The following is a 12,562-nucleotide window of genomic DNA, read 5'->3' on the forward strand; positions in this document are numbered from 1 at the left end:
AATTGGAAGGAATAAGCCAAGGCTTAAACACAGATTCCACTGGTCATCGCTGAAGGCAAGAGACGTCCAGAGTTAGAAAAGATCAATGATCTGCAAAAAGGAGTAGATGAGACTAATGCTCTCCTTCGTCGTCTCTTTAGCCTCAATAATAAGTTGGTCGAATCATTTTAGTGTGGCCCTTGTATCTCATATTGCTGTTGTATGGCACTAATTTTGCTGTCCTTTTAGTACTATCCTTAGCACTCTACTTGATGCTTGTTTGATGAAACATGATGCTAGTTTTGAAAATTTTGAAGGGTTTGGTTCTTGATAAATGATATCTATGATATATGTTGCTAAGTACACTGAAATAAATTGGTTGGGTTCTACTGCAACCTAGCATTGGTTCCAGCAGTAGGGCTTCGATCAACTGTTTCTGCGTTGTTGGCTACAAATTCAAAAGTAAACAGACAAAAAATATGGTGAAACAAATTGGCTTGTGGCCAAATACTTTGTGATGAACAAAATTGTCACAAGCATAGATGCCACGTAAAATATCAGTCATGCCATGTCATGCGCGTGTTTAATTTTATGACGTTTTGTATCCTATGTGGAATGGAAGCATGATGTGGCATTTTTTGGAGATTGCTAGTGACGAAAATAGCGTGTCACAAAACTATGACGACATATAATACGTCACTAAATTTATGACGAAAAAAACATGAAACGTCATAGATCATGCAATGCCACGCATGATAGGTGACGAAGTGGTTTTCGTCATGGAGATGTCATAAATTTTAAAAAGTGACATAAATTTAAGGTTTGGTGACATAAAGACAACGTCACAGAAGGTCACAAGTGTTGTAGTGATCCTCGCCCGCGCGCTTCGCACGTCCCCGCCGTCGCGCTCGCCTCCCTCCTCTTTGTTGCCTCCGCGTCGACCTCCACCCCGCTCTCCGACGCGCTTACCGTCGTCTCGGATTTCTGGTGCACTCTCTTCTCTACGACGCGAGCAAGGGCGGCGCTTGCCATGGCATCGACGGGAACCAGGCATCACTCTCCCTATCTCTCGGGTACACGTTTATTTCATCTCTAGGGTCTAGAGTTTAGTAGCGCCGCCGCCAACATCCCCGCCGTTGCGACAAGCACCGACCGCTTGCTTCCCCCTCCCTCCTCTCATCGGCGCCAGCGAGCCGCACGCCGTGTCGTGTGGGTCGGCTACCCGGGTATCGGCGCCAGCGAGCCCTCGCCCCCCATCCCCCCGCCAATCTCGGCGTCGGCGCGTCGCTCGCCATCCTCGCAGGCCACGCCCATGCCCCCCGCCTCCGTAACCCCTGTCATCGGCGCCAGAAACCGCTCCCTTCGCACGCCGACCCTAGCTCCCAGATCCACATTCGCCTCCGCCTCAGATCCCTACAGCGTGATGCGAGGGAACAACAACCGCGCGACCTCCCCATCCTGAGCACCTCAAATCCGATGCCCCTCCCCAAGCCATTCCCTCGGCCGCGACAGCGACGACAACGAGCGTGGCCCCCCTCTACCACCTCTGCCTTTCCATTTGTGGCCTCCGCACCGCCCCAACGTTGACCCCTCCGTCCTCCCCCTCTACTCCCAGCGCAGCGCCGCCGCGCCTGCGCTATCCCACCCGATGGATGTGCTGCCGCCTCTGCAGCACGCCCCGTCGCTACCGACCCCGCCCAGCCATGCATTTGGAGTTCACAATATGAAGACATGGTTTATCCACCGGACGACGAGGATGGTGCGTGGATGGCGAGGGAGGACCTCCACTGGACCTACTCCGCACCTCTTCCTGTCTACCGAGGCCGAGCACATGGAGCCAACGACTACAAAATCATAAGGTATGCTAGCAGCCATTTAGCCAATGCTCGGACTTCACCCCACCCCCACCTTCATGATCCATAGCCTCGAGGAGGAAGAGGAGATAGGGGCACCAATGAGGTTCGATGCCTATGAGAGGGGGTGCACGATGTGAGATGAGACACCCAAGCAGTCAAACTAAACACTATTGTCCAATCCCCTCTTCCTATTAGCATGCAAAGATTTAATTTGATGTAATGTTTCAATTTGTACTACATTTTTACTAGCTTTGCAGATGCTTCAGACGGTTATGGTCAGTGACTTTTTTATTTTCAGATTTGTTAGAATACACACAGAAATTTGGATCTGTCTCCTGTAATGTTGTTAGCATTGGTCTTAATTTTATTTGCTGTTGTTAGGAGGGGAGCTGTTTGAGCGGATGCCCACCAGGAACAATGTTTCCTAGATCACGATGTTTGGGCCACTTTTGGAAGAGGTCAGGGATGACATGTTTTCAAGCTTGGAGGACATCACCAACGCACCATATGCAGATCTGCTCTCTATTAATTCAATGAGGAAAGGAAAGGGGTCATAGAAATTAGTCTTGGCAGATGGAGGGGAACGTCTCAATGACTGAGGCACATTTTTTCTTGTTAGTTAGCTCATGGATTTTTATGGTCCAAGAGGAGTTGCTGCTATATGAATATGACAACACCCATTAATCAACATAACTATATGAATACAATCTGAAAGGAAGGTCGGTTTGGTCAGAAACACATGGAGGTACTGATGGAGGCTATGAAACATATAAGGTATACTTCAGTAAATTATCCCCGAAACATTTGTATTTTTTAAAATAACATGTAATCTTGTTGATCTGGTTTACTCAAGCTGCATCGAGTTTGTACTTGGAGAAGAATCCTGGAGTTATTTTACTTGTTTCCTTGATTTGTAGAGACATGCCAGTGAGGAGCAGGAGTAGTTTAGTCGGTTCTTGCTTTATGAAGTGGATGCAATTAGAAAGGTATTTTCTTCACAATATTATTCTCTTTTGATGTATTCTCCTAACTATGTTTGCATGGGGCAGACGTACGAGCAGGCCAACATCTCGCGGTGGCTCGCCCTGGGCAACCGGACCTGCCCGACCACGATGCAGGAGCTCTGGGACGACGCCCTCACCCCCAACGCCACTCTCTGACAGCTCATCGTCACCTGGTTCTCCCGCCTGGTTCTGCATTTTGTTTTCTTATCTGTCAATCATGTTTTTCCATATTACTGCAGGCGGGTCTGATTAATTATTTAAATGTAGTTTATCTTAGATACTGTTTGAACGTATGGGATGTTGGAGGACAGAAGACAATCATGTCTTACTGGAGAAAATTCTTTGAGCAGACTAATGGGTTAGTTTGGTTTGCTGATAGTTCACACATAAGGAGGCTTGATGATTGCCGTGCTGAACTCCACAATCTCTTGAAAGAAGAGGTATGCTATTACGGTATCAGCAGACCTCTAAGCAATGGTGATGAACTTAATTTCTACTCGAAATGGTAGAGGTCCTGTAATTGATATAAATGAATAATGCTACTGGATTAGTATCAAAGCCCATTTACTTAATGATAGAGGTCTCTTGGTTAATGAACTGGAATAGATATTTTTTCTCTCGATGGTATCAAGCTCTATATCTTTGTGCATAGAAATTGTAAACCACAAAGCAAGTACAATGCCATTTATTTGGCAGTAAAGAATGATGTCTCTTTGACACTGTAGGATAAAGGTTTACCTATCTAGGGAGTGTTCTATTGTTGATCCTTACTGTATTGATTTTAACAGAGACTAGTTGGAGCTTCATTGTTGATTTTTGCAAATAAGCAAGACATGCAAGGAGCTCTAAAACCAACTGGAATCGCGAAGGTAAGCGAACTTCAGTCATTTATTATATGCATTAGAGACATGTTTTCCTGTCTGTGACATCATTTTTAACTTGTACTGTGTTTTTTCGGTCCTCATGGTTGCCAAGATTTTACTTAGTTCAATGTGGGAGCAAAAGGATATGCCAAATTGAATGTAGTTTCATCAGTTATGCTCTATTATGGATGTTCAGAGGCATCCAATTTCAGTGTGTACTGCAATACTTGGGTCCACCTGTACTTGGTAGATGTTCTGCATTTTGTTTTCTTATAAATTAGATTTGGCTTCCATTATGTTGTTCTCTTTTGGAACAGAGTCACTCTCCGACAGCTCATCGCCGCTTGGTTCTCCCGCCGGTACACAAGGTTTAAGAAGCGCTCCGCGGACTTCCACGGCCGCGCTGCCGATCTCGTCCACAGCCTCCGGGGCACGGCGATGCCCAGGAGACAGGCCCTCGAGGAAGAGCAATGTAGAGAAGAGAAAGGTATCTCGACTGTTCCAAAGCACAAGTATGCATCCAAAGCCTGTTCCCCAAAAGGTGCGTGAACTTTGTTCTTGATTTTGTCAGACTAAATGTGGGTGAACTTTGTACTGCAGTTTTTGTTTAAATAAACTTTGGACTGTTTAAATTACTGATGCATCCAACCACTGTTTTTCTTTACTGTTTGTTGATACACGACCAGATGCCCAGTTGAGTTCACCCAAAAGGTTTATTACACCACGAAAAAATCTGAGATGAAATGATTTTTATTTAAATGAACTTTGTACTGCAGTATTTACAGACATATTTTGGCACCCGATCGATTACTGTTTTTGTTTTACTAATAGCTGCTGCTATTACTATCTTTTGGGTGAAGTGAATCAGATTTTTGTTTAAATGAACTTTGTACTGTTTAAATTATTGATGCATAGTTTTGAAGACTTAAACAATATGCTGCATGAAAATCTTTACTTTATTCACAACACACCTGAGATGGACTGGGCTTGGGCAGCTAACCGGTTAATTGAGAAGGTTAGCCAACTTTGCGATTCTGCTATTTTAGTTCTTGTCCATATTGGTCCAAGGGATTTATCTTGATGCTAAACTAAATTCTGGAATAGGATGAGGCATAAACTCCAGACGATGCTCCTTTAAATTATTTGCCGCAGAAGAGGCTAATTTTGACAAGCCAGTTGATCCAGCAACTTCTCCCTGCTATACCAGCGACCATTTTGAGAGGACAAGCTGTGTCTACTTACGGAAGTGCGACATACACTCTATCAATGTTGACACTAAGGGATGCATGCAGCATGGTAGCATCATTATCATCATCATATAACTCTTGCTCACCTGTGGAGGATGAAAATAAGTAAGGCTCCCCCAAAAAGAAATCATTGTTGTTATGTGTTTTTGCTTGTTATTATTTTATATAAGCATGAAGAACATGCTTGTTTGGGCCACCTTATTGTTCAAATGCTCTTTTTTCTGATTTTACTCTATCATGGACTAGCCCATCTGAACAAACAAGTGCTAAGAAAATGGAAGACAGAGTATCAAAGGTTGTGGAAGTCTTCGCTGGAAGAATCCAGAAGATGGAAAATGACTTTATAAGGTAAGCGGTGGCTAATGGCTGTAATGGTTCTCATTGGTATATGTTTCTTTATCTTCTCCAACATTACTGCTTTGATGCATTTACTGCTTTGAATAAAAAAGTTTGAAATTGTAACTATGTTTTCTTCTTTTTAATTTTCTGCCCACATTTTCATCTGGTATAAGTGCAAGCCAACAGTGCCGCCCTATATCTTAGGAGGATTCCTAACTTAGTTCCGTGCGGATACATCTATATTAAGCTCAAGTCAAAGTCGATTTGTTTATCAACACAATTCGCCTCCTTTTAGGCTGAAATTTTTTTTTCCTCATTATAGTTTGAACAAGAGGGCCTCGACTAATCGGACGACTGGACGATTAGTCGACCTAATCGGGTCGGATGCCCTGGTCGTTCCACTAAAACCGACTAGACCGACTAATCGCGATTAATCGCGATTAGTCGGACGACTTGAAATCATTGATCAGGTCCCCCTCTATCTCTCTCTCTGAATATGTTACCAGGATTTTTTAGTACTATGATGTTCTTCCTATTCTCATTTGTCATCACTGATCAACTGTACCACCCTTGAAATGTCTGAAATGTATGGGTCTACATCTGTGATCAACTGTACCACACTTGAAATGTCTAATGTCTGAAATAACAACAAACCTTCTTTGTGTCAATATGTAAATAATATCAAATTAGTACTACAAACTATAATAACATAACGAAAATGCAATGATACTTTATCTAAACAGTAGCAACAAATGTCTGCTTACATATTTAGCTTGTCCTCAAATGGTTTCACCTAATATATTTTTCTACCCTTACTGGCCTTTAATCTCTGTCTACTAATTTGTTTCATGCATGCCGATGCAGTGATTCCCTCACGGTTGTGTCCTTCACAAAGGAAGGATGTGAAGCCACACTATTATCAAGCAACAAAGCCAAAGTTGTGTGACACAATTATAACAAAGGAATCATCACCCATTAGCACACTAAAATTGGCGCATACAGATAACGCACCTGCAAAGTGGGATCATTTGAACATAGTTCAGCAAAGGGCCGACGCACTTGAGTCACTCCTCAAGCTCTACGCAAAGCTTCTGGAGGAGAGGCTCGATGAGCTCGCCGACGTTTTTCGACCATTTGGTGAGAGAGCTGTGTCATCCGGAGAGATGAGCATACAATGATGTCTGACCATAAGCCTGATGACTCCACCGAAGTTTTGAGAGTCCCCAACAATGCTTTTGTAGCAGCGATTCGTTTCAACATTTTTTTGTTTTTCAAATACCATTTCGAGAGTGTAAATAACTTCAACGGAATTCAAAATTGATGTACTTAGGTAGGCCTGAGCCCTGTTTATTTTTGATGTATATGGTTTGCATGTCACCAACTGTTGTGAGCGATGATTGATTATTTATCGTCTTGTTTTATCTGTCTGTACTCCTTTAATGCAGCACCTTCGTTTGTCATGTGTCGTCTCCCCTGTAAGATGTTGATTAATATTCATTATATCATTGTTTATTTTTTAGCAATGAAAAAGTACGTGTACAATCTTATATATCTTTTAAGGTATGTAAACATATACTTTACAAAAGTATAGAATAACAATTAGGGTTTTTACAAATTAATGTATTTTATCATATTGATTCCGTAGCAACGCACAGGCATATACCTAGTTTAGAGCTTAAGGGAACAAAAACGACTGTCGAAAATACGGAAACGAAATCGGTGGGACAATCTGGATTCAGAAGCACAAACTGTTTGGCTCTCTTCCAACCATTTCCCAAATTTATGCTATTTTACCATAGTTACAAATTTGATATTTCTTAGAAAAAGATTAAATCTAAATTAATCTTTATAAATTCGTAAAAATCATCTTAACTTATAAAAAATATAAAACTAATTTTATTATTTTTAAAAAAAATCAAGACATATCAACGATACATACTTTAGAGTTGTTTAAAACTTTTATGTTTCTATTTATAGTTTCTTACTGGTTGTTTCTCTTAATACACATCTTTATAATTCGTCTGAGAATTAAGAAGGTCAAGACGACATCATTTATGTTGACTGTATGAGTACTAGGAGCACGAGAAAAATACACATGTCATATCATTATACACATCTTGATTCTATAGTCATTCTATTAGACTTGCTCACTACCGGACTCGTCTTCTTTGCCTAGTGTCTTAGACTCGGTAAAGATATTTTTACACTCGACAAAGACCACTTAGTAAATAAAGTATCAGTGACGGGGTCTTTGTATAATGTTTTTTTGTCGGGTATTTAGCAAAGCCTTTGCCGAGTACCAAAAAATACTCGCCAAAAAACACGACAAAATATAAATTCAAAATATCTAGAAAAGCAAAAAAAAGGCGGAGGCACCAGTTATCATCCCTGCTCACAAGACTCACGTGTTGTGGCAATTTTTCAACACTTCTTCAAAATGTGGCTGATGGGTTCGAACCCACAACCATCCTCTCGCACGTGACGTTCTCTACCGCCAATAACTTAATTATGTCTATGTTACATTTTTTCTTTTCTATATATTATAAGAAACCGAATATAAGAAACTATCAAAATAAAAGTTGTTGATCTCCCAAAGTTGTGCAACTTTGTAGTTCACAAATTTTATTTTAAAATTTAAAACTTCAAACATATTTTTCTATGATAAAATGATTTCAAACCAAACAGTTTTCAACTACAAGCTTTTACAACTTTTTGATACCTACAACTTTAATTTTGGTGGTTTTTTTTCATCCGAGGTTGTTTGAAAATTTGAAATTTTGAAATTCAAACATAGTTTTACATGACAACATGTTTTTAAATCAAAAAATTGTTAACTAAAAAGTTTCATAAGTTTTCAAAACCTACAACTTTCATTTTGTTGGGTTTTCCATCTGAGGTTGTTTGAAAAATTCGAATTTTAAATTTTTAAAATTCAGACATAGTTTTCGTTGACAAGATCAAAAAGTTAGCAACTATAAAATTCTATAACTTTTTAAAATCTACAAAGTTTATTTTGGTTGTTTGGTCATTGTTCATCCAACATAATTGTTCTAATATTGTTAACAAATCTTATACATCTTTCTTGTAGTTTCAGCAACTACGAGAGAGATATAAGTTTTGTGAACAAATTATTTTTATCTTATCATATCCAGAAATGATCAAATAAGAGTTGTACATATTGATGAATCATACTACTTAGTAGTTGAAAACCTTTTCATTTGAATTAATTTGCTACTTTAAAATGTGATTTGAAAATTGTCTTTGCCTAGCGTCGAAAAAACATTCGGTAAAGTAGCTCTTTTCCTAGTGTAAAAAAACACTCGGTGTCGGCGTTTCGACCCCGGGGGGTCCCTGGACCGACGAGTAAATTGTCGCTGCGTGTCCCAGCCCAGACGGGTCGGCGCGAGACGGAACACAAAGGGGGAAAACAACAAAGGGGAACCCGCGGCCTTCGTGTTGTCCTGCGCCCAGGGCGGATGCGCTTGCAGTAGGGGGTTACAAGCGTTCGCGTGGGAGAGAGAGAGAGCGAGAGCCTTGTGCGTCGGCCCGTTCTCCCGCGCGGCCAACCTTCTCGTACGAGAACCCTGGACCTTCCTTTTATAGACGTAAGGAGAGGGCCCAGGTGTACAATGGGGGGTGTAGAAATGTGCTAACGTGTCTAGCAGAGAGGTGCCAGAGCCCTAAGTACATGCCGTCGTGGCTGTCGGAGAGGTTTTGGTGCCCTATTCATGTGATGTCGTGGCCATCGGAGGAGCGCTTGAGCCCTGTGGAAGTACAGCTGTCGGAGCTGTCGGATCCTTGCTGACGTCTCCTTGCTTCCGTAAGGGGCTGAGAGCCACCGTCGTCATGGAGCACGCGGGGTGTCATCATTACTTGTTTACCGGGGTGAACCAGATGGGTCGCCGGTCTTGTTCCCCGTAGCCTGAGCTAGCTAGGAGTAGGGTAATGATGCCCCCTGTGACGTGGTCGGTCCGAGCCCGAGGTCAGGCGAGGCAGAGGATCCACCGAAGTCGAGGCTGAGTCCGGGCCCAAGGGTCGGGCGAGGCGGAGACCGTCTTCCGAGGTCGAGGTTGAGTCCGAGCCCTGGGGTCGGGCGAGGCGGAGTCCATCGTCCGAGGTCGAGGCTGAGTCCGAGCCCTGGGGTCGGTCGAGGCGGAGTCCGTCCTCCGAGGTCGAGGCTGAGTCCGAGCCCTGGGGTCGGGCGAGGCGGAGTCCGTCGTCCGAGGTCGAGGCTGAGTCCGAGCCATGGGGTCGGGCGAGGCGGAGTCCGTCGTCCGAGGTTGAGGCGGAGTCCGTCGTCCGGCGTCGAGGTTGAGCCCGAGCTCTAGGATCGGGCGAGGCGGAGCTTCCTATGGCGCCCGAGGCTGGACTTAGCTGCTGTCAGCCTCACTCTGTCAAGTGGCACAACAGTCGGAGCAGGGCAGGCGGCGCTGTTTTCTTGTTAGGTCGGTCAGTGGAGCGGCAAAGTGACTGCGGTCACTTCGGCCCTGTCGACTGAGGAGCGCGCGTCAGGATAAGGTGTCAGTCGATCCTTGCATTAAATGCTCCTGCGATACGGTCGGTTGGCGTGGCGATCTGGCCAAGGTTGCTTCTCCGCGAAGCCTGGGCCTCGGGCGAGCCGAAGGTGCGTCCGTTGCTTGAGGGGACCCTCGGGCGAGACGTGAATCCTCCTAGGTCGGCTGCCTTTGCCCGAGGCTGGGCTCGGGCGAGGCGGGATCGTGTCCCTTGAGTGAACGGAGCCTTGACCTGAATTGCGCCCATCAGGCCTTTGTAGCTTTGTGCTGATGGGGGTTACCAGCTGAGATTAGGAGTCTTGGGGGTACCCCTAATTATGGTCCCCGACAGTAGCCCCCGAGCCTCGAAGGGAGTGTTGGTACTCGCTTGGAGGCTTTTGTCGCACTTTTTTGCAAGGGGACCGGCCTTTCTCGGTTGCGTTTCGTTCCGGTGGGTGCGCGCGAGCGCACCCGCCGGGTGTAGCCCCCGAGGCCTCGAAGGAGTGGTTTGACTCCTTCAAGGTCTTAGCGCGTTTCGTGATGCTTCGGCCGGTCTAGTTGTTCCCTCATGAGAACTGGCCATAGCCCGGGTGCATAGTCAGGTTCCAAGTTCTCGGGCTGGTATGTTGACGCTGTCAACAGTTTGGCCGGAGCAGGGTTTGCGAGAGCAGCCCCCGAGCCTCCGCACAGAGCGAGAGGACGGTCAAGGACTGACTCGGCTTTTTTCATACGCCCCTGCGTCACCTTTCCACAAGGAGGAGGGGGGAAAGCGCCATGTTGCCCACGGAGGGCGCCGAACATGGTGTCTCCAGTGAGTTGCTAACGGGTGATCCGAGTGGACGCCCGTGCCCCGTTCGATAAGGGTCGGCTAGTGGCCCAGAGGCGCGCTCCAAAAGTACCTGCAGGTGATTTGCCGGACCCGGTCCCGTTTGATAGGGTCTGAGGGCTCGATGCCTCCCTCTGATGGGATTCCGTTATAGAATCGCTCCTGCTGGTCTCGGAAATTTCCTAGGGTACCTCGGGAGCGTAGCCCGAGCCCTCGGCCATGTATCGGACGTACCCAGAGTCATCCCTCGCTCTGCGTGCTCTGAGGCGGCTGTCGAACCCTTCGAGGGCCAGCCTACGAACCCCTGATCAGTAGTGGGCGCGGAGCCCGAGTGGCCTAAGGCGGCTGTCGAACCCTTCCGAGGGGCCAGCCTTCAAACCTCTGACCAGTAGTGGGCGCGGAGCCCGAGTGCTCTGAGGCGGCTGTCGGACCCTTCCGAGGGGCCAGCCTTCGAACCTCTGATCAGTAGGAGGGCTCGAGGCCCGCTTCCTTCGTGGAGAAGGATCCCTTTCGGAGTATCCCCCTTTCCCGGTCCCTGAAGCAAGAGAGAGAAAGAGGAAGAGGAAAAGGATACGAAATCGAACGACGTGGCGCACCTTTTTTGACGCGGTCATCATGGCGGAGGTGAAGCGTCGCCTACTTCGCCTGCCAAAGGTGCCGCCTGTCCTACCGCAGAGTTAATGCGACGGGACGAGTGGTTCGCGGGGCAGCCGTTGTGCGTGCGCGAGCCGTTCGAGGAACGGAACACGGGCGCGTCGTCTTCACGCCGTGGGAGAGGGCTCTCTCGCTGTCCCAGGAGGGGACGTGAGCCTGCAGACGACTTGACCGCTGCTTCCGCCCGCCTGCCGTCGCCATTACTGCTGGCCCACTTTTGGCCATATCGACCATCGCGCCTTCTCCCGCGGCTGACTGACCCGTGATCGATGTGCTTGGTTGGCACTGTTGGGCCATGCGCAGGGTTGCCTCGAGTCGCGGCACCGGTTCCGCAGTCGAGAAGGCGCGGTACTGGCGCAAGTGGCGGTGCAGTTTCCCCCACGTAGTAACGGGCGCGCCGGTTACATGACGTGTGGGCCTGGGCCCCCATGCTGGACGCGTCGGAGTCGAAAGGGTGCGCCCCCTTGGTGTGGTTGCATGCCGCCTGCATGGCGGTCCGCCCTTTCACCCGCCGGTCTGGGCGAAAGTGGAGGAGTGCTTGTAACCGCTGGGCAGTTACGCGCTCTGTGCGCGGCGGTTTGGCTTCTTCTGCCCTGGGCCAGCTTGCATGACGTGTGGGACCCAGCCCCCGTGTCGTAAGGGGGAAGACCTTGGAGGCGTGTTGGTGAAGACTCAGTCCGTGACGGCTGAGGACGCAAGTGGGGAGAGTCGCCTTTAAAAGGAGGGTGACCCCCTTGGATGGCAACCACGTCTTCGTACTCTCCTCATGCATTGCGCCCTTCCACCTTCCGAGCCCCCGGATGGGGAGCGCCCACGTTGCTTTCGTCTTGTCATCGTTGGAGGAACGCAACTTCGCGGAAGTTGGTACCTTTCAGCCATCGCTCAGCTTCAAGGATTTTCATCAGGCGGCCCGGCTGCATCCCCTCGCCGGTGGTCACCCAAGACGGTGACCACCAGTTCAGTGGTGGGGAGAAGCAAGCCAGGCGCGGCCTCTGCCCCGCCCTCAGCTTCAAAGATGTTCATCATCCTTGCTGGGGCGGAGGGCGAGCTGAGCCGGAGCTCTACCTCCCGCACGGGTTCGTGGGTCACCCTCTCCTTCAGCATTCAGGGGAGAGGGCGCTCACCGGCCTAGCGGAAGGGGCGGACTTCGACAATGTGGGGCTGGTCGGCCGCAAGCGTCGTCAGCTTCAGCGTGTTGGGCTCGCTGGCTCAGCTGGCTCTGGCGCAGCTTCCGGTGCCACCTTCCACCGCTGGGCGGAGCGCGGCTATCTGCCCGTCGTACGGGCGGCTGTCGCGCCGCG

The 12,562-nt window shown here is 47.5% G+C and overlaps 1 pseudogene across 1 annotated transcript; it reads left to right on the forward strand.

The window, feature by feature from the left end:
* The first annotated feature begins 861 nt into the window (after nt 1-861).
* Nucleotides 862-6,799, forward strand: LOC100502282 (LOC100381929-like pseudogene; annotated as a pseudogene). Its single transcript, NR_159646.1, has 11 exons — nt 862-1,029; nt 2,217-2,609; nt 2,753-2,821; nt 2,885-3,279; nt 3,628-3,708; nt 4,020-4,243; nt 4,618-4,717; nt 4,807-5,054; nt 5,196-5,297; nt 5,611-5,758; nt 6,153-6,799. The product of NR_159646.1 is annotated as a protein-like pseudogene (transcript).
* Nucleotides 6,800-12,562: the final 5,763 nt, after the last annotated feature.

The sequence above is a fragment of the Zea mays genome, chromosome 4 (genome assembly GCF_902167145.1).
Source record: "Zea mays cultivar B73 chromosome 4, Zm-B73-REFERENCE-NAM-5.0, whole genome shotgun sequence".
In the NCBI taxonomy this organism is placed as follows: Eukaryota; Viridiplantae; Streptophyta; class Magnoliopsida; order Poales; family Poaceae; genus Zea; species Zea mays.